We start from the raw sequence: 19,903 nt of genomic DNA on the forward strand, positions 1-19,903 counted from the left end.
CGCGAGTAAATACAGTAATTTACTATTATATTATATATTATTAGTCGTTCATTCATTCAGTTTTCTGCCACTCCCCCACAGAAAACACGCAAAACACGGACTAGAAAGCAAAACAAAATACAGGCTTACTTGTCTAAAAAAATCTGATGTAGACATTCATCGTACGGCCACATTATTTATATACATATTTTTGCATTATTAAATTATACATAATTTTGCTGCACTTCATTAAGCTCATTTCTTGGATTTATTCTAACTTAATTATCCGATTCCTCAAGGCAAGTTAAAAATGACAACAAAAGTTGCAACTTCTGAAAGCAAATATCCCAGTCAGTTTTTATATATAGTAAGACTTCCTATAACAACTTTTCTTCTTAGTTTTCGTAACAAGAATAAAATTTCCCCAAATATAAGTATAGGAACCGGGAGACCACATTAAAAGTTAAATTTCGCTATTTGTTGAAAATTATTATTTTTTTTTTTAATTTGACATTACGAAAACTTTTAATATTTTCTTCGTTTCTTCTGTAACTTCCAGCACATGACTACGATAAATGATTGGGAAAATAAAGGCCGAGTGCGGACTTTTATGCCGAGAAAGGAGTGAGTGTATATATATATATACACACACACGTTTGGTACTGCCGATTGCAATAAGAAAAGAAGATTCACTATAAGGGTTATAGCAGTCTCATATGCAAAATTTCCACGTTTTAGGGCTGATCATTATTGAGTTATGCGAGATAAGAGTCCTTTATTCTGTCCATATAACGAAATCACGCTACAAAAATCGTCCAGAATGATTCGGGAGCTGTCAAAATGGATATTTCCGTTGAAATATTATATCCGAAATCTTTAGCGATTACAATACTTCCGTTACTTCGTACAAGGAAGTAAAAAAATTTGGAGAAATCATTGATTGAATCAAAAATTGAGGACAAGAAGATAAAAGTGTAATGAGCTTTTAGAATAATAGAATGAATTCTGGTGGAAGCAAAAATGTATGATTTTTATTCCTTATTCTTCATCATTTCGCTTATTTGCAAATCATTATTTTTTACTAAAATTCAGTATTTGCATAATTGTGACCTTCTCTGAAGCCTATAATGCTTTCCTTACAGCTATAAAGCGCTTTATTTCGAATTTTTAAAATACAATATTTATATTAGCTTTATGTTTAAGTATACTTGGGTTAAGTGTCTTATGTTTCAGATCAAAAACAAAATGCTCATAATTTTCCAGTATTCTCTAGAGACAATTTTTTTTCTTTTGCTCCCTTCCCTAGGGTACAGGCCATATATAAAGTTTTTAAATCACTAGTAACTGTTCTATTCCACATTGCATTTGACGATACGGTTAAAGTATACGCTATATAACCTTTTGTAAGTCTATAATGATTTCAAAATTGAAGGAAACATGCAATTTTTATGTTCATTTTTGGATTTTATTTTGAAAGAAATAAGAGACTATAGTAGATATTGAAATAAGCATTTTATTATTAAATCGTAAAAATAGGGAAAAGTGTATCACAATATTTCAGAGCAGAATGCGGTAAGAATTTATTTCAAATAATTTCAAAGCTGTGGGTAAGAATGATTTGACGCTATAATTTTATAAGGTTATATTTATTAGCTCGCAGCAAAAGAAGGCGAATAATATTCATTTTGATTTAATCTAAACATTAGGCTAACGTTCCTGGGTTTCGGAGTGCCGTGACTGTACCTTTCAATACCAGAACGCAAAGTAAATAGCACTTCAAATATTTGTTTGAACTTAGCCTGAAACAATAAACAAAATATAGGTAAACTTCCGCTCCTCGCAAACTCTACAGAACAATGATTTAAATCAATTACAAAGTTTAAAATTTAAAAATCTGTTTCTGCTATTTTATGACTATTAACTTAATTTTAATTAAAGATGCTCATCAGCTCATACAACAGCGATGAAGGAAGACAGTAACAGAAGCTTCAAACAGCAAGTTGATGCTGCCACTTTTCTCTCCTAATTTTAGATTTTTGATCTTATTTAAAACTAGTTTCATTTACATATTCTGGTGGAGTACATGAAACAGTAGTAGTGCCGGAAAGATTTTGCATAAGAAATAATGTTTCAATTAAAATAAACCTTACAAGATTATCAAATATTATTAAAAAATGGAAATTCCAAAATTTTTATAGCTTTATTAGCGTATACTACTGATTACATTTTCATATATTATTATAAATTATATCAAAATTTATCAACAGAATAACAGAAAATCATTAAAAGGATTATCATGAAAACATAACCAGGGATTATTTAATTATGATTGACTTAGTGTTGAAAATACCATTCGTTATTTGAATAAATAATTAATAGCAGCAGTTTTACTTTTAGAATCTTATATCTCTCGCTAACTTCTACAGTAACAATAATGCATTTGAAGTATAGAAATTAGATTCCGGATATAATTTAAAAATATATAGAAACCTGCAACTAAATTATTTGCATATACTTGATAAGTATACAGTAATTTTTTAAAGGACAGGTAAAAATAAGGAAAAGCAGAGGCATATCTTCCATCACACTCGTTAACAGAACTCACTCACTGACTATGCAGATAAACCTCCTTCCATGTTTAAAAGGTTAAAAAAATTTTAATTTTAACTGAAAGCGAACCTGCGATTTTGCACTGCAACTAGAATATGTTGGCAAACCGCAGGAAAAAATTTTTGAAGTCTTCAAATAATAAACCATAAAAACTGATTTAATATATTTTTTAAGGAGTAAACAATTTATCAAAATAAAATACAAAATTTCTATTCTATCAATCTATTTTTTGACATTTTAATTTCCTCTCAGAAATTCCAAAAACGAGAAAGGTTTGACTAAATCCATGCGCAGTTCGACCTTTTCGAGCATACTTTAAAATAACGAAGATGTACTTGAGAATTTACTTTTAGATGCTGAAAACATGGAAACCCGTGTAAACTGAGATATTTGATTTTAATAATGAAACGATTCTTTTGCCTGAGTTGTATATCCTTTGTAGTAGGAAAACGTAAAACTCTAGTGCCATCCGAAGTTAGCATGTGGGCAGATGAAAAGATTTTGTAATTTTTTTTAATAATTTTAGTTTTTGTAATTTTGTAAAGTTTCATTCAATAAAAATTAACAACTGAAAGACACAGACAAGTTATGATGATATATTATTATTAAATTAAATAATGATTACTAAAACTGTTAACATTAATTTAAGCTGAAAATACATATGAATATTATCACAATAAATCAAAAAATCATTTGAGAAACGAAATTTGCCAGGTTTTCTAAAGCATATTGTTTAATTTTATTCCATCTTATGCATCATATCTAAAAGCACATGCAGTCGCATCTTACTTGCTTTCGAAAATCATTCGAATGCGATTTATTATGTTAAGCAACTCGAAATTGTCAGAAACACGTTGCTGATTTCATTATCTCAAGAGTAATGTACCTCACTCCATTGAGATTAGAGCCGGTTCTAGTCCTTGACGATATTTATATATCTAAAATGGAACAAAATTAAACTCCTCTCCCTACAATGGCCAACTCTAGCCGGTAATGGGTGTTGGCCACTACTAAGGCCGGAAGCGATGGTCTCATTATTAAGGATGCACCCTAATAGATGAGCGCTGTTGTCTTCTGTAAAGGGACGGACAAATTACATCCATGCCTTCTCCAGGATGCGAACTCGTGCCCTTCGGTACGGTAGTCAGTGCACTAACCACTTTCTTGTCAGGGTGGAATTAAGCTAGAACTTGTGAATCAAAGTCAACGGAAGAGTCCTCGTTGATGGTGTATGAGCTCGGGATATATTCAGCCCCATGCAGGAGACTCTAAGAATCAAGCACTAAAATTAAATCACACTCCCTATCCAATATTGCTGGAAAGAAAATTATGTTCCGATATCCATCACTAGTATAAAAAGAATTTATCCAAAGTTCTTTGCAATTTTTATATTAATATCTATAAATTACGCCTCTGAAGGACGGGAATTTTTTTTGGCTTAAAGTACGACTGGAAGTCCATCCCTTTAAAGTATTGGTAAAACCTTCCTATCAGGTAAATAAATCAAGTCTAAAAGATTTCCATTTACATGCCTTTTAAGTTTAACAGCCTATAATTGTAGAATTTACACCCATTTCAAGTTTAAAAAAGACCGCACTCATTCAACACTAAATTAATTTCGTTACAGCATATATACTCCTACAAAAATTAATACATTATTGATATAGTTATAAATAGTTAGTGATTAAAACAAAGGTGATACATAAACAGCAAATATTTGCTCTTATCTGTTAATCAATAATTCTTTTCTTCTTCAAAAACACTGCCTATTAAATTGTAAGCTTACCTTCTATATAATAAAATTTAATCTTCAGTTTTCAAATATTCACAAATGCGTATACTATAAGTTGCTAAGCTTTCAGCAACCAGAGAAAAGAGCGCATTTCAAAAGTGTAGATACCAATTTATACTAAAAGTGCCTTTGTTTACATTCTGCTAAGATCATTGCTACTTCCACGAAAGAAAAAAATACTCGTCGTTTCCTGTAACGACAGGAACTACAGTTTCTTTTTTCCTTTTTAGTTGCATAGTAAATAGGCCATCAAAACATTGTTCGATTTTGGTATGAGATGACGGAATGATGCGTCAGAAACAATGCAGATTTTCACAAGATCTTCAAAGTACTTGCATTTTAAGACTTGATAGTATTATTGAAGTGCTTTCCGAGAAAAACCGAATTCGCAGTAGCATTTCCAGTATCTGATGCATACGTGCATATTCGTCTTATTCCGTTTTCTTGGAGCAGTCACGTTTAGAAAGAAAAAAAAAAAAAAGAGTCGCAGCTCACCAGAAAAGATAGAGGGAATTTTCCCCAATCTTTAGTTTTAATTTTAACTCCGCAACCACGAAATGAAGCAACTCATTATTAGGGTTACAATATTTCAGGAAAACTAAAGCTGACGCTTTATAAAAAATTGAATTTCACTGTTAAGAAGAAAGCCGTTAAGACATTTACGATAAATCAGCAAATGAAAAGTTTATATGAAGAAATAAATGCAAATGGGAAGGCAAAACATTCTAACAAAAAATTGCTCAGACCATTGTAAAATAGACTTCATTTTTACGTCTGTTGTGAAGATCTTTTAATCAAATTACCGACTAAGAGAGGAATATTTACGGGATCCAACAATAGGCACTACACAATGGAAAGGGAGGAATGCCCAGTCAAGACTTTTAAAGGCAAATTTGTCTTGGATCCAACTTTAATATGGGAAAACTCTCGAAAACGCCCCTGCAGTCTGCCCGTTTGTCGAGACCTTAAACACTGGACCGGACTAACAGTGTTCAGCCGCTTTCACTGTTCGGCCGCTGGTGGGCCTAAAACAGGGATTCCTAACCTTTAATTAGTATCCTTCTCACATTTTTTTCTATAACATGCAACATTTAATATCAATAACTTCACATAATAATACAAATATCTTCGCATAAATAACTTAGATGACAATTAGACTAACATGCACAAAAGTTTTGATGAAAATGTGTTATTAGGTTTATGTTTTTACTACTTTTTATATTATTACTAAATTTAATTTTACAAATATAGATATTCATTTTTAGGAACAAAGTCATCAGTTCCAGTTGCACAAAAATTTAATTTTAATTAATGTGAGGGCTATGCTTGAGGTATTGAATAAATTGTATATGATTTTTTTATATCAGATGTTTACCGTTCTAAAAGATTCAACATATTTCGTTTTTTCGGTAGTAAATTATTAACTTGACTAAGTCGTCCTCCAACTAAGACGCAAAAGACAATAATGTTGGTTTGGTTACAGCGTTTATTCTGGGATATTTCTCTTGAATGACTTTTAAATTTCAAAATTTAACGTACATGTGTTTTGAATAAGACCTTCCGTTTCAACATCTTTCGTTAATGCAATAAACTCTTCTTGTATCATAATATCAAGAGCAGATATATCGTTCAGCGGTTTTATGAGCCAAGTCGGCACTTTCAAAGTTTCAATGTCTTAGAAACGAACATTAAAATTATTAAAAATGTCTATAAATAGCTGCAAACAGTTTCCCTTGGACAACCACCAAATCTCTGTATAAAAGATCAAACTGCTGTAACTCTCATTATTGTGGTCACACAGATGAGCAAAAAGACACCTATTCAAAGCTTTACCTGATTGCTTTACCGCTGATTGCTTCATCAAAGCATTGTATTTATTGCCTTAATGGTGCTCTGTCTGATTATTTTTTGCAACTAAATACTACTTGTGAAAAAATGGGCAGTGCAAATTTAAGCATCTTACGTTTTTGAGATGCGCTAAAAAGCCTCGACATTTTCCAACCATCAGTGGTATATCAACATAAAAGGCAGTAGTAATGCAAGTCCATGACAGCTTCCTCCCGAAGATGATAAACTTTACTGTGTTTGAATTTTGATATCAATTTTTTGTCCCCCCCCCAACCGGTACAGTGGTTAGCGTAGCTGACTGCTGCGCCGAACGGCCCGGGTTCGAATCCCGAAGAAGGCATGGATGTTTGTAAATGTATAGTGTGCGTGCGGCATTGGGAAACTCTAAATATGCGGCGATTCCCAGAGAAAGTATGGTTGTTTGTAAATATATAGTGTGCGTGCGGCATTGTGGCACTCTAAATAGCGCATATTTAGAGTGCCCCATCGCCGCATGGACAAGTAATGCTGCAAGTCCAAGACCCAATGTCGCAAGCCATAATACCCCAATGCCGCAAGACCTCTCGAAAGCTTGTGGTAGGGGAAGAGGGGTGGGAGACCATCGGACCCGACCCCCCTGGGGTGCTGTCCATCAAAATTGGGGACGCAACTGAGCTAAATCGCACTGTCACCTGTAAGGTATTCAAGGCTGTTGCCAACGACAGGCCCAAACTTGCGCTCCTTACCACGAGTCATTTCGGGGGCTTAGGCTGACTTATAGCTCAGACAAGTAAGCATTGGCAACAACAATAATCATTTTTTTTTCTGGCCTCAGCGAAGAATCTTGCACCAGTCAGAGCATTACACTGCAAATTTTATGTAATTCAACAGTATGAAACTATGAAAAGTTTTTTTTTGGGGGGGGGAGGGGGATTTAGATAAATGATAGCCGTCTGAATGTAAGTTGAAATTTGCAGATAGTATATGTTCTAAGCGAAACAACATTTAAGCGTCATGAGACTGCACAAGTCTTAGGGTTGATGTTTGCTTCTGACAGTGTTAATTTTAGTAATGTCATACTAGTGGAAAATGCTTTCAAAACAAACAGTACGTAATGATGCATTTATTCAATATCTGAAGCAAATATTTTCGATACCTACACAATAGTTCAAATGTTAGAGTTGCAAAATATTATTTCAATTTTAATATTGAAGCAATTATACACTTTACAATGATACATACATGATGTTGAATACATACATGATATTAATGCTATAAAATATACAAACACCTAAATATATAATATCAATTTGCCCGAAATTATATTTTTAAAAGTTAAATTATCGTATTGTATAAACATTATATAAAGCTTCTTTTATAACTTGATGTACAGTAAAAATGCATAGAAATGGTTTAAGAGAGAATAATAAAGAAAATTATTTAGTTTTTGTGCAGTGTACATTTAGAAAAGGGCCCACCAGCGGCCGAGCGGTAACGTCGCTGAGCACTGGTAGTTCGGTCCGAGGTTCGAATCCCGCGAACGGGCTGGCTGCATGGGCGTTTTCGTGGTTTTCTCCATGTGTAACGTGTATACGAGCCAGTTTTCCTTAGAAAGTCCTCCACGAAGGCATCCCTCCCTTAAGTCAGATAGCCTTCGAGTGCTTTGTCGTAATCTAATAAAACCAAAACCATTTAGAAAAGGAGTAAAGTCTTGATTTTCAAACTTGAAATCAAAACTTGGTTTTATATGTACAGATGAAACTAGTTGTTTCAGAAACTTTTAGAAAAATGTTAGAATTTATAACTCAATTAAAGAAATTATATTATAAATTAAAGGAACTGAATTAAGTTTGCCTTATTTGAAATTAATATAGCATTTTCATTATCCAAATTATTATAGCTCATTTTATTAACTTCATCAATACAATTAACTTTCTCTACCATTCACTAACATTTCTCTAATTCATCGCAAGTACAAAGCGATCAGTCAGATCATAGAAATTTCATTCTTGATGGAAGCCTGTTAGGAACACAAGATTTTCATGGCGTTTTCCATTTGTAAAACAAATACAACCTAAATATATCTTAGAAGGTGCTTTTACAAGGCTGATATTCTTCAAGGCTTTTGTATCAACAATAAACTTAATATTAAATATTTTGTTTTAATACCAAATATTCATGATTGCGCCATCTAGATGTTTAAACTGAATGCATAAATATAGCTGAAGCCCACAGTTTGAAGATAACGGAACAAAGTAGCATAGAATACTACATAAATTAGTAAGAGGATATTTCGCTCACTTTCCCTCTGATTGTCAACTAAAATAAATTATAGTCAGCAGATGTATTCCAATAAACAGGTGTATTCCATACATATCCTGGGAAATCAGCAGCTGTTATAGCTCATTGATCAGGCAGTGCCAAGTGACAGTAAATATCCAAAACACTGAAACTACTAGACAGCCTTTTCCAACAACAGGGTCGCGAAACTCTAGAACAGTGTATGCGGAATCCATTTTAATGTTCACTTTTACTGTGGAGCCCTTGGTTTGCTTCAATATAATGATTTTAGTTCAACATTCTGTAAATGGATTATTTGTAAGAAAAATGAAAATTATTTCAAATAACATTTACTTGTTTCAAAACGTAATTTCAAAAGTAACCCAAAGGTTTTTAAAAATAACTTAATCAAACAGGACTTTTAAATTTAAAATTTAATGAGATGAGTGGAATTGCTTGTTATTATCGCAGATGTACGTAATATGGCTTTATGGGTGAAAGGTGAATTCTCATGTCAGGTTACAAGATATTTCTCCCGCCTTCTTTTAGTATGCCTTCGTGGTGTAGTGGTCAGCACACTCGGCGCGTGTTTCTAGAAGTCCGAGTTTCGAGTCTTGGTGAGGGCATTTCTCATTTTTCATCTCTACTGCTTGAAAAAATTTCTAATGACCTTACACGGTTCGGCATCAAGTCTGTTGCCGTATATATTTTTTGACGTCAGATAAGCTAAGAAACCTCTTCACACATATATGTAATTGTAAATAATAAAAGTACCATCACAGATTTTTATGTCCGTTGAAGGCATTGATCTTTTAAACTGTACCAGAATTCCACTAACCGCATTTAATTACATTTTTCTTGCAACGATGAATCAGATGTCATTTCAGTAAAAGTCTCATGTTCTACGAAATGGTCGAAAGTCAACAATTAAATGGATTTTTAATCCAGAGTTCATTCTGTATGTAAAAGAATAGAAGCATGTACCCTTTCCACGCCTTCATATAGTATTTTGTATAAACAAATATTTAGTGGCCGAGCTTTTATGAAGTTAATGATTTTGACACCTTCATCAGGAGAAATTTTCTTACTGTTGGATAATTTATTTGCAACAAGTGCATGTGCCAGTACTATGAAACTAGAACAGTTTTTAACGATATTTTTAATAAGATATACAGCCCCATTAGTTATGCCACTCATAGTATTTGCCGGGTTATATTCAAAAATTGCAGTTTTTGATGTCATTTTCGACTTGCCTTTAGGAATCGGTTGATAAAGTTAGAATAATTCAAGGAAATAAGTTTAAATGGAATGCAATGAAAAAAAATATATAATTTAATAATTTAATAGGCGTAGAAGGAAGTCATGTGGTATTCAGATCAGAATTTTTTTATAGCAAGAAAAAATGCTATTATTAACTTAGTTGTTTATTAATGCATTAGACTCGTCAGCGATTTTGTCATATTTTTGAATTTATGCAAGGTATTAATATCGCAGGATCCAAAACGGTACACTAGAACTTTTCCGTTCATTTTCAAATTTATGTCTGTACGAATCATCATTTTCTGCAATTAAAAAATGAAATTGGAATAGACCTTTTGAACCCTCAAGATGATTTGCATATTAACTTATCGACCAGAAGACAATACCTTGAAAACTGTGTGGAACATACCAACCGTAAATTTCACAATAATTAAATATGTGTTTTTAAAATGATAATTGTGATGATAATGATTCAAAATCGAAGTCACTGGCGAGATCAGAGGCGTTTATTTATATGTACTGTGATGCAAAAACAGTCGAAATTATTGGTATAGGCTACCTTTTTTTCTAATTATATCAATATTAAATTGGCGTGCTCTTCACATATTCTGTAGAGAATTTCATATTTATGTATTCATGGGGTGATGTGTAAAATAAGTGTAGAAAGGAAGGATAGGAAAAGCAACAAACAAAACAATTGTAACAAAAGTTTAAAACTCTTAAGGTATTTCTCCCGCGTTCTTAGCATGCCTTCGTGGTGTAATGCGCAGCACGCTCGGCCCGTATTCGAGAGGTCCGTGGTCCGTGTCTCGGCGAGGGGATTGTTAATTTTTTATCTCTCCTGCTTCGAAATATCTTAATGTCTCTACAGTGGCGCCCGAACTAAAAAAGGTGGTGATGATTCTCCACTGCCAGGGATTTAACTGTAGATCTAGAAATACTTATTTTACGCGTGCTCTCCCGATTTTTATGTTTAATACTTTAGTAACTATAGTGTGGAGCATCGGTTTATCAGTTTGTCAATGACACAAAAGATAAAAATGCTGGACGCAGCAAAACGATTAAAACAAAAAATTATTACTTATAAATAAATAAATATTGTAAATAAATAACTTTATTATTGGAAAATAAATTAACTGCATTAAACATTTTTCTTTTCACAAAAAAGTCACAGCCTTTTGTTTCTGGGTCGAACTTTGCCACAATTGATAGTACCATTGATTTTAGACTTAAAATGCTTCCGTGGTCTGTGTTCTTTTCATGTTTCTCTCAGAAAAACTTTTTAACTTGTTATGAAATTTTGTAAATTTCAGTGAAGTTAGAATAATTTTTTGTTGATTTCTTCCTCCTTAATATTTCTCTCATACCTGAACTGAAAACAAAACCTGAAACCTCTAAAAACTAATAAGAATAAATTACTAGAAGTTAACAAACAGTAATAAAATTGTCGCAACTTGCAGCATAATAACATTCAGAAATAACCCTCACAGAATGAGCTAAGAGCTATGGACGAAGTGTTATTGCATTGTTACATTGCCAGACTTCTAGGCCACGCAAAAGGTACCGTAAATAATCTATAAATACTTCGCTTCAGATACATTGCCAAACAATCTATGTTGAATATAGTAATTCAAGAACATTACTCCTAAACAATTAATGCAATAAAATGAGTTTAATAGCAGGAATAACAAACTTTCTTTACACAGAAATTAATCCGGTACGAAGAATGTTGAATAACACACGCGAGAAAACGATCGAGTCGGAAATAATTGAGAGAAGTACATTAATACTGATGCATATTATTTTATTTGGATTTTTCAAGTCAATTTTATTGTGTCTTTTTTAATTCAGGTGCTTGCCAATTATTTTCGAACTTTATATAAAAAAATTCACCTGTACTACTTTAAATCTAAATTAGGAAATATTTTGCTGTCATTTTCTTCTTAACTTCAAAGAAAAGTTCAAACCACTACATTCTTACAAGAAAGTCTAAAGCTAGCTACCTTCTTATCTATAAACTCCATTTTGATCTCTCCCAAATCCATCTGAACGACGTTTTTGAGTAACATCTGCATGTACGGACAAAATAAAGGTCTCTTTTTCCCAAAACGGAATAAAAAATGGATTTAAAATGGATTCAGATGAGAATTTTTCGTGAAGTCTGTACTATGTACTATCTCGCATAACTCAATAATGAGTAGCATCAGAACGTTGAAATTTTGTATATGGGACTGCTATACCAAATAGCTGTGCACCTCCCTTTTTGGTTGCAATCGGCCAAATCGAAAGTATATATATATATATATACACTCCGTTACTCGGCTCGGTGCGTTCAGTTTTTTTGTATTCTTTTATGATGGTAAATTGTGCAGGTTTTGCTTTAAAAGCGATAGAATTATGTTATTCTTATATTTCGGTTAAGGCGCTTATGCCTTTAGCTAATCTCCATGCAATAGTTGTAGAATTATCAAAAATTTAAAAAGGTGTTTAAGACTAACGGTGCAGCCATTTGTTTACATTTGAAATTTAACAGAAGAGTGAATTAAGTCACTCTCTGCACCTTCAGTGTCTTTTTGCCGAGTGGAACCAAAAGTAAACTTTCGGTTTTGTGCACCGAAAAATTTCCTTTCTTGCCCGCAGGTCGTATTACTTGTTTTTGCGTAGAAACTGTAAGTTTAGTTGTAGACATCGTTTTTAAAAGTATCTTAACTGTATTTGGTGTTTTATGTTTTTCTATATTTTTCAATTTTGAAAGAAGAAGTTTTGAATTTTTATGTATTTTTTCCCTTGCCCGGATGTGAGAAACAAGTTAATTGAATGAGGTATGAGATTCGAGGAAATAAGCTTTAAATGAAATGCAGCAAAAAAATGTGTATAATTTAATAGGGCTAACAACAAAGTTATGTGGTGTCTACATCAGATTTTGTTACTAGTCAGAATGCAGAGATCTATTAGATTTCTAAGACCAGAAAGGGTGGAGAATGAAAACCAGCCGTGCCTCTTCCTAGATTCGAACAATAGATCTTTCAGTTTCTAACTAGAAATGCTAACTACTTACAGCGCGAGAGCACGCATGGGAGCTATGATAATTCCATACAAGATAACTGTATGTTGTGAAAAAAATTAGAAAATAATAGTTTAACAAAATCCTTGACGCTTAAATGCATGAGATGTTTTTCTTTTTTTTTAAACTCTGCATTCTCCAAAATTTGTGTACTGTTGTTAACTATTCCAATTTCAATTCAGACATTTTCATATTTTAAAAGAAAGCTATTTTGATAATTCTGATAATTTCCATTTGAATCGATACTACGGTTGTTTAATCGCTACAACTGCGTTATGGTTGCTTAATCCTCATTTTTCAATTATTAATTAGCTTCCATCATTAGCAGTAATTAATTCGTTATTAATTAGGCCTTGTTTAAATTATACATATCTGGTCTATAATTCAGAATAATTTAAAAAGGAGAGATTCAGAGCCTGTCTCTATCGTGATGCACAGACCGCTTTTCTAAAAATTTCTCATGTCAATCCGTGGTTGAATTTTATCTTAATTTAAAATTCAAAATCGGTGATTCGTTTCTTTTGCTGAACTTCACCTTAGCTAGGATTCGATTCAAAGCTGGCATTTCATGATTCTTTCTCATAAACAATAATTATGCAATATTTAACCTCGGTATGATGTAATCTAAATTCCAAACAAAGTCTTAAACACTTACCTAATTTAACCTATTGTTGCGTTCTACGGGTTCATGGATTTGAAGTAATTGATGATAACACTTGATAAAGAATCAAAACACAATTTATTTGTCAGTATTACATAGGACAGTTCCAAAGACACGTTTATAGTCGTCAAAAAACTACGATAAATACTCTAAAACAATCAACAACACAGCCTTCCCTTCAGGCTATAAGGGTGAAGACTGCTTCCCGGCAAAGCACTAAATTATAGCTCCGGACTCTGTCGCTCGCTCTCGAGTTGATCTATGAACTCGAGACACTCTCCTATTACTCGTACAGGCAGAGTATGCATAGGCAGGATATATACAGGCAAGAGTCAAACACATGACTTAATTAAATCTATTAAAAGCTCATAAAATTATTTCAGGTCTGAAATTAAAAATGCATTTAAAAATCACTTTGAGGTAAGTATCATTCTATCCAGAATAACTATAAGAGAATGCAGGATGAAATATGAAAAAATGCATAGCGGGGGAAAATACGCGAAAGCAGTGATAAACTATCATTGATAAATTATGGTAGTTTCAAAAATTTAGAAATATTTACACTAGATTGTTCTGCAATCAAAGCAGATAAAGAAAGAAGTGGACTTAAAAAATGAACAGTTTAAAAGAATTAAAAACGGGTAATTAAGCTACAATACTCTAATGCGTAATTAAGAGAAAAGTAAATGAAATATACAGCGGAAATCCATCTATGAGAAACTGTTAAACATGTGAAACAAATCTGTTAACCCCCCCCCCCATGTAGGTGGAGATGGGTAATCGATCTATCCACCAAAGGAGTCAGAATGCATTCCCCCTTATGGCATTTGGTCGATTCCCATAACGCTGCGCCCATAAGACACTGCGATAACGACGTTGAGCGCTGCCAATTCGGTCTGGGTTTCGAATCCTGGCGAACAAGCCATCTGCAGGGGGTTTTCGTGATTTTCCACATGTGCAATGTGTATACGAACCAGTTTCCCTTAGAAAGTGCACCACAAAGCCATGCCTTAAGAGGGCTCATACACCTTAAAATGTTTAAGATGTTCGAATATGTTACTGTTTCAAGAATTGGGATGACTTATTTATTTCAAAAGCAATTACTTCTAACTTTTAATAGCTGACTACATAATATAGTTGCTTTCTGAACTATTAACCAGAAAGTTTGTGTTGCCATAAATATTTTTATAATTTAATCTGCTTTTGACAAAATGTTTTTTGCGTTCACGTCATTCTGTAAAACATTCTGTTGTATAATTTAATTCCGTATTTAATATATAGCTTTTATAACATTTGGAAACTACTGTAAACCAAATATCCTAAGAATTTAATGTTAAATTTTTATTCTATTTGGAGTTGAGTTGATAAAATATATTTTTTTTAAAAAAACTTCCGTAGTGCTTTCGAGCATAAAACATTTTAATATTAAAATATTCATCAGATGTTGATTCGGTTAGAAGATAGCGCCGGTATAAAGAATTTCATCAAATTTCAAATATGTACCATTAGTCCTTTTTAAAATATCATGCGCGCAAGGTGGAAACATGACGTGAAAGCATAAAACATTTTGTCACAAAGCAGATAAATTTATAAAAATATTTGTGGCAACACAAACTTTCTGGTTACTAGTTCCCAAAGCGACTATATTATGTAGTCAGCTGTAAAACGTTGGAAGTAATTGCTTTTAAAATAAATATGCTATCCAAATTCTTGGAACAGTCACATAGTCGAAGATCATAAGGGTTTTAATTTATATGAGCTCCGTTAAGCAGATAGCCTCGAATGCTTTTCTGCAATCAAATAAACTAAACCCGTAACGCTGTTGTTTTTTTATCATCTCGGCCCATATCCATCTTGCTCATCTCAAATTTCTTGCCATCTGAAGAAAAAATTCTGCTTATGAATATCTGAATGATTCTTATATTTTAACAGCAAATTTGACGATACTATCAGACAATTAATTTCTCTATGAAATATTCTAATATCGTATTGAAGGCACTATTGATTTACGTTTATTACTAAGAACATTTGCTCAAAGCTACAAATGGTAAAAATACTTCAAACTAAAATAAATCTATAATTTACCAAACTGATAATTGTATTTAGAATTTTAATAAATTCTTATCAACATTTTATTGAACTGAAACTAGTTCAGTTTTTGTAAAACATCGTAGTGAGATGACGTGGTGCAGATTTATAAAAGAAACAGAACAAATGTTGCGTAAATACATCTGTCAAGCAAAGAAAATGAATGACATTTGACAAAAACTCTTTGAAATCGTGGATTATATGACTGGAGAACTTCACTGCCAATTCAAACACAACGACCTTGCGTGATACGCTGCAGATGCTGATAGCCTGAAGAAGGATTTCATTTGAACTGGGCATTTATTCAAATATTCTCAGAAAAATACATGTTCCTTTTTTGTGGACTGTAGGAAGTCTGTCACGAGTATGGATAGTAGTAGCAGAATTTAAATAATGATGCGTCGTTCCTCGGAATTGAATTTCCTAATACTTTTGGTGTTATTTCAAGTATCTTTTGACGTCGACAAATTCTGAAGATGAGTTAACACTGCCTTTTCTAACAGTACTAAATAACCTTCAAAATTGCTGTATCAAAGAGACATTTACCTCTGGTAAGAAATGAAAGCAAAAACATAACCTGTAGTAAATTAAATATTGATGTAAAATTGTTTAAAATATATTCCAGATTCTTAAATCCAAACGTAAACTTAAGAATTAAAATCTGAAAAGAAGATCCATCACTTAAAAACTGGGTGATTTAAGTGTCTCTTTTCTACAGTTAATTGGATTCCAGCGTTCTAATCTAAGAAATTAATTAAATAGGATAGGTCAGCAGACTACAATAATTTTGACACGTGTTACCTTTTATTAAAAATATAGTAAATTAAAATTTTTACGCGGACCTAGCTTTAATACGAAAAGTATTTTCCAACTGTTTACTCGCTTGTAAATAGGTTTATTGATTGATTTTTGGAACAAACATCTGATTAAAACGTTCGCTATGTATCTGTACTATATTTATATGAAAATGGTTTTTTGTTATAAGCCATCATTCTTTTTCTTCTGTAAAAAATCGACAAAGGTGCTTGCGCTACCATTTTTAATTTAATACCATTTTTCTTAGCCAATTATTTCAAACAAAAATATTCTACCCTCATGAGCTGAAAATTACCCAAAATAACATTCATTAAAATTCAATGGTAGAGTATACCTATATTGTTAAGGATGGTTTTGCGTGGTAAGTTTTTCCAATGGTTTTTCAGTTTAGTATTACTGCCTTCAAATTATCATTTGTAGAAATGCTGTAAGGATCTTAAGTTTTACTAACGTTTATTTTATTTTAAATCTTTACTATCACTTCTTATTTTCTACTTCCGGCCAGAATTATAAGCGTTAACGTATTTATGCAAAGTTTGTCTGGCGAACGCCAAGTATTTAAGTTGTGGCTTTTTGCCAAGCGAGAGAGAGGAAGCAGTTAGTCGAAGCAGGCTGCTTACCTTAGAAGTTTTACTCAGTTGCTGGTTGTCTTCCAGGCCAGAGGTTTAATCCTCTTGATAACTTTAAACGTATTGTAGTGTTCACAGTTCTCTGTACTACATACGGCTTCCTGTGAATATAAGGCCAATCTTCCACGTTTATTATTTTAAAGTTAAATTAGAGTTTAGTTTTATTTTTATATTTTTACGTTTAGACCACAAGTAGTGGGTCTTTGTATTCCGAAGTACGGAAGTTATTGTAAATAGAGAAAAATAAAGGGTTTTGTATACCCTTCTTGTGTATCCTGTCTACTTCCCACAGTTATTGAACATAGCTTTAGTAAGCTCTCTGTTCCGAGACAGGTCCTTGCATGTTCCCGAAGAAAGTAAGACGGAACAATTGAACCTGATAGTGACGCCCTACGAAGAAAAATAACCATGGCCGAGTTTCAAGAAGAACCTGTGCTGCCTGCAGAAGCGGCTCAGAATCCAGAAATGCCAGCTGCCGCCCTGGAAGGATTTGGTTACATCGTCCAGACCATGCGCGCTTCGATGAAACCAGAAGCAACATTTAATGGAAACTCACCGGTAACCAGTTTTTTGGAAAAATTGGATGACCACTTCATGCTCTACCCCGTGCACGAATTTCAAAAAGTTGCCTTAGCTACCAGCGCTTTGAGGGGCCAAGCGCTTAATTGGTTCAAATGTATAGGCAGAAGTCTCTTGGGTCAAGCAGGAAGTCCCACCTATACTTACGAGAATTTCAAGACTGCCCTAGTAAAAGCCTTCCCTGTTGTAAGGGATCGTGCGAAATTAGAAACGGATCTTTTCAGTATATATCAGCAAAGAATCGAAAATCTCTCAAGCTTTATTTTAAGAAAAATTCACGTCTTCAAACTCTTGTATGGAAACCGTCCGGATCCTGAGATAATTCAAGTGATTTTGCCGAGGTTACTGCCCGAAGTGCAAGACTTTATTGAATTAAGAAATCCGACTACACTGGAAAAGTTATTTGAGCTAGCAATCCAGTTTGAAAGTAGAAGAACGGCGGACATTGAAAGAAGACGCCAATATCAACAGCGAAACCAATTTGGTGCGCCAAGACTACAGCAAACTCAAGCACACGGCTACGGAAGCAAAGCGAATCAGTGGGCAAGGAAACCCGAGCATTCAAAAACAGCCGGCGAACGTCGACAGTTCAATAGCAATCCAGGAAAAAAGTCTCAAGGCCAGTGGAAAAATAATTTAAACTAAAACGGATTTCTGCTGACGGGAGGGTGCGGAAATCCGAAGGCCACGAAAACCCTTCTTCCTTCAAGTTAAATACAGTAATGGTGAAAAATTTGACTCTTCCGAAGATTGAAGTGTTGGTGAATAATATCCCAGCCACCGCACTCCTGGATACAGGCACGCAGTGTTCCTGTGTGGCAGAAGATTTTTTTAGGAAGTATTTTCGTAAATATCGCATATATAATTCGGATAATACGACAGTGTTAGCGGCGCAAGGAGAAAAATGTAAGTGTATAGGTAAATTACCGCTGTATGTCCGTATCAAGGACGAACAAGTAAAGGTTATGTTTTTCATAGTAAAGAATCTGCAAGCACATATTATTTTAGAAATAGATTTTCTTTCGGAGGCACAAGCAACGCTGGATTTTAATGAAGCGTCCCTTAAGCTGACGATGAAACCAGTTCGTGGAGAAAAGGCTGAACCGCCGATGTTAAATCTTGACCACCTGCCTAATGACGAGCAACGAAGAATCCGACAAGTGGTAAGTGAATTTGCTTCGTTATTTAGTGATATTCCAGGATTTACTCAGGTTACTAACCATAGTATTGACACCGGAGATTCAATGCCAGTTCGCCACAAAGCATACCGGTATGATAAGAATAAGGAAAAAATTATAGAATGGCATATCACCGATATGCTACGTAAAAAGATCATAAAGCCCATCTCAAGTAATTATGCTAGCCCGGTGGTTTTATGTAAGAAAAATAATGACTATCCTTTGACACATCCAAAAAGGTGGAGATTCGCAATTGACTACCGTAAATTAAACTCCATAACTAAATATCCGGTATATCCGTTACCTATTATTGAAGAAATTCTAAGGAACATAACACCCACCAAATATATGACGACTTTAGACTTAACGACTGGTTATTTTCAAATAGGGGTTAGGCCTGAGGACGTGCCTAAGACTGCTTTTATAACCAAGTCTGGCACTTATGACTTTTTGCGTATGCCGTTTGGCCTTTCAGGGGCACCGGCAACATTTCAGCGATGTATGGACATTGTGTTAAGGCCTGTTCTTGGAAAGTCCACATTTATCTATTTAGACGATATCATTATTACTAGTGATAATCTCGACCAACATGTACAGGATTTAAGACAGGTGTTTGCTTTATTAAATGAGGCCGGTCTAAAAGTTAATGTCGAAAAGTGCAAATTTGATTTTGATTGAAAGTGTACTCTGATCATGCGGCGGTAACTAGATTGTACTCAGGGAAAAACTTATCCCCAAGGTTAATAAGATGGGCACTCAAGCTACAAGAATATAATCTGGTAATCAAGCATACCCCCGGAAAGGAAAATATCGTAGCAGATACCCTATCCAGAATTAAAATAGATGAAGAAGGTAATACCGTAAAGGTGGCAATGCTCACAGCATGTACAATAAATTCCCGAGAAACTGTAATAACCGAACTGGGTAAGGATCCTGAGTTTGGAAGCATTTATGAGTATTTAAAGGATCCTGAAAATTTTAGCCACCAAGATATTGTGGCGATAAGAAATAGGGCGGCCCATTACGAACTAATAGATGGTCTATTACTTTATACAAAAACTACGAATTCCAACAACGAATTTCGACCTGTTATCCCAGCTAGTCTTAGATTAAATATCCTGCAGGAGCTCCATGACAGCC

The 19,903-nt window shown here is 33.7% G+C and overlaps 1 protein-coding gene across 5 annotated transcripts in view; it reads right to left on the bottom strand.

Annotated features, from left to right (window-relative positions):
* LOC118186983 (sodium-dependent dopamine transporter-like) overlaps positions 1-19,903 on the bottom strand; it is a 388,447-nt gene that overhangs the window by 207,068 nt on the left and 161,476 nt on the right. The window contains exon 1 of one of the 5 annotated variants that reach the window (XM_085811466.1): positions 4,376-4,479. The exons of the other annotated variants lie outside the window; for them this stretch is intronic. The gene's annotated coding sequence lies outside the window, so the exon portion shown is untranslated. Of the gene's footprint in view, positions 1-4,375; positions 4,480-19,903 lie in introns of those variants that run through there. 5 annotated transcript variants of the gene reach the window in all.

This window comes from Stegodyphus dumicola, chromosome 2, assembly GCF_044657685.1.
Source record: "Stegodyphus dumicola isolate Sdum_Otavi_A_Nest chromosome 2, ASM4465768v1".
In the NCBI taxonomy this organism is placed as follows: domain Eukaryota; kingdom Metazoa; phylum Arthropoda; class Arachnida; order Araneae; family Eresidae; genus Stegodyphus; species Stegodyphus dumicola.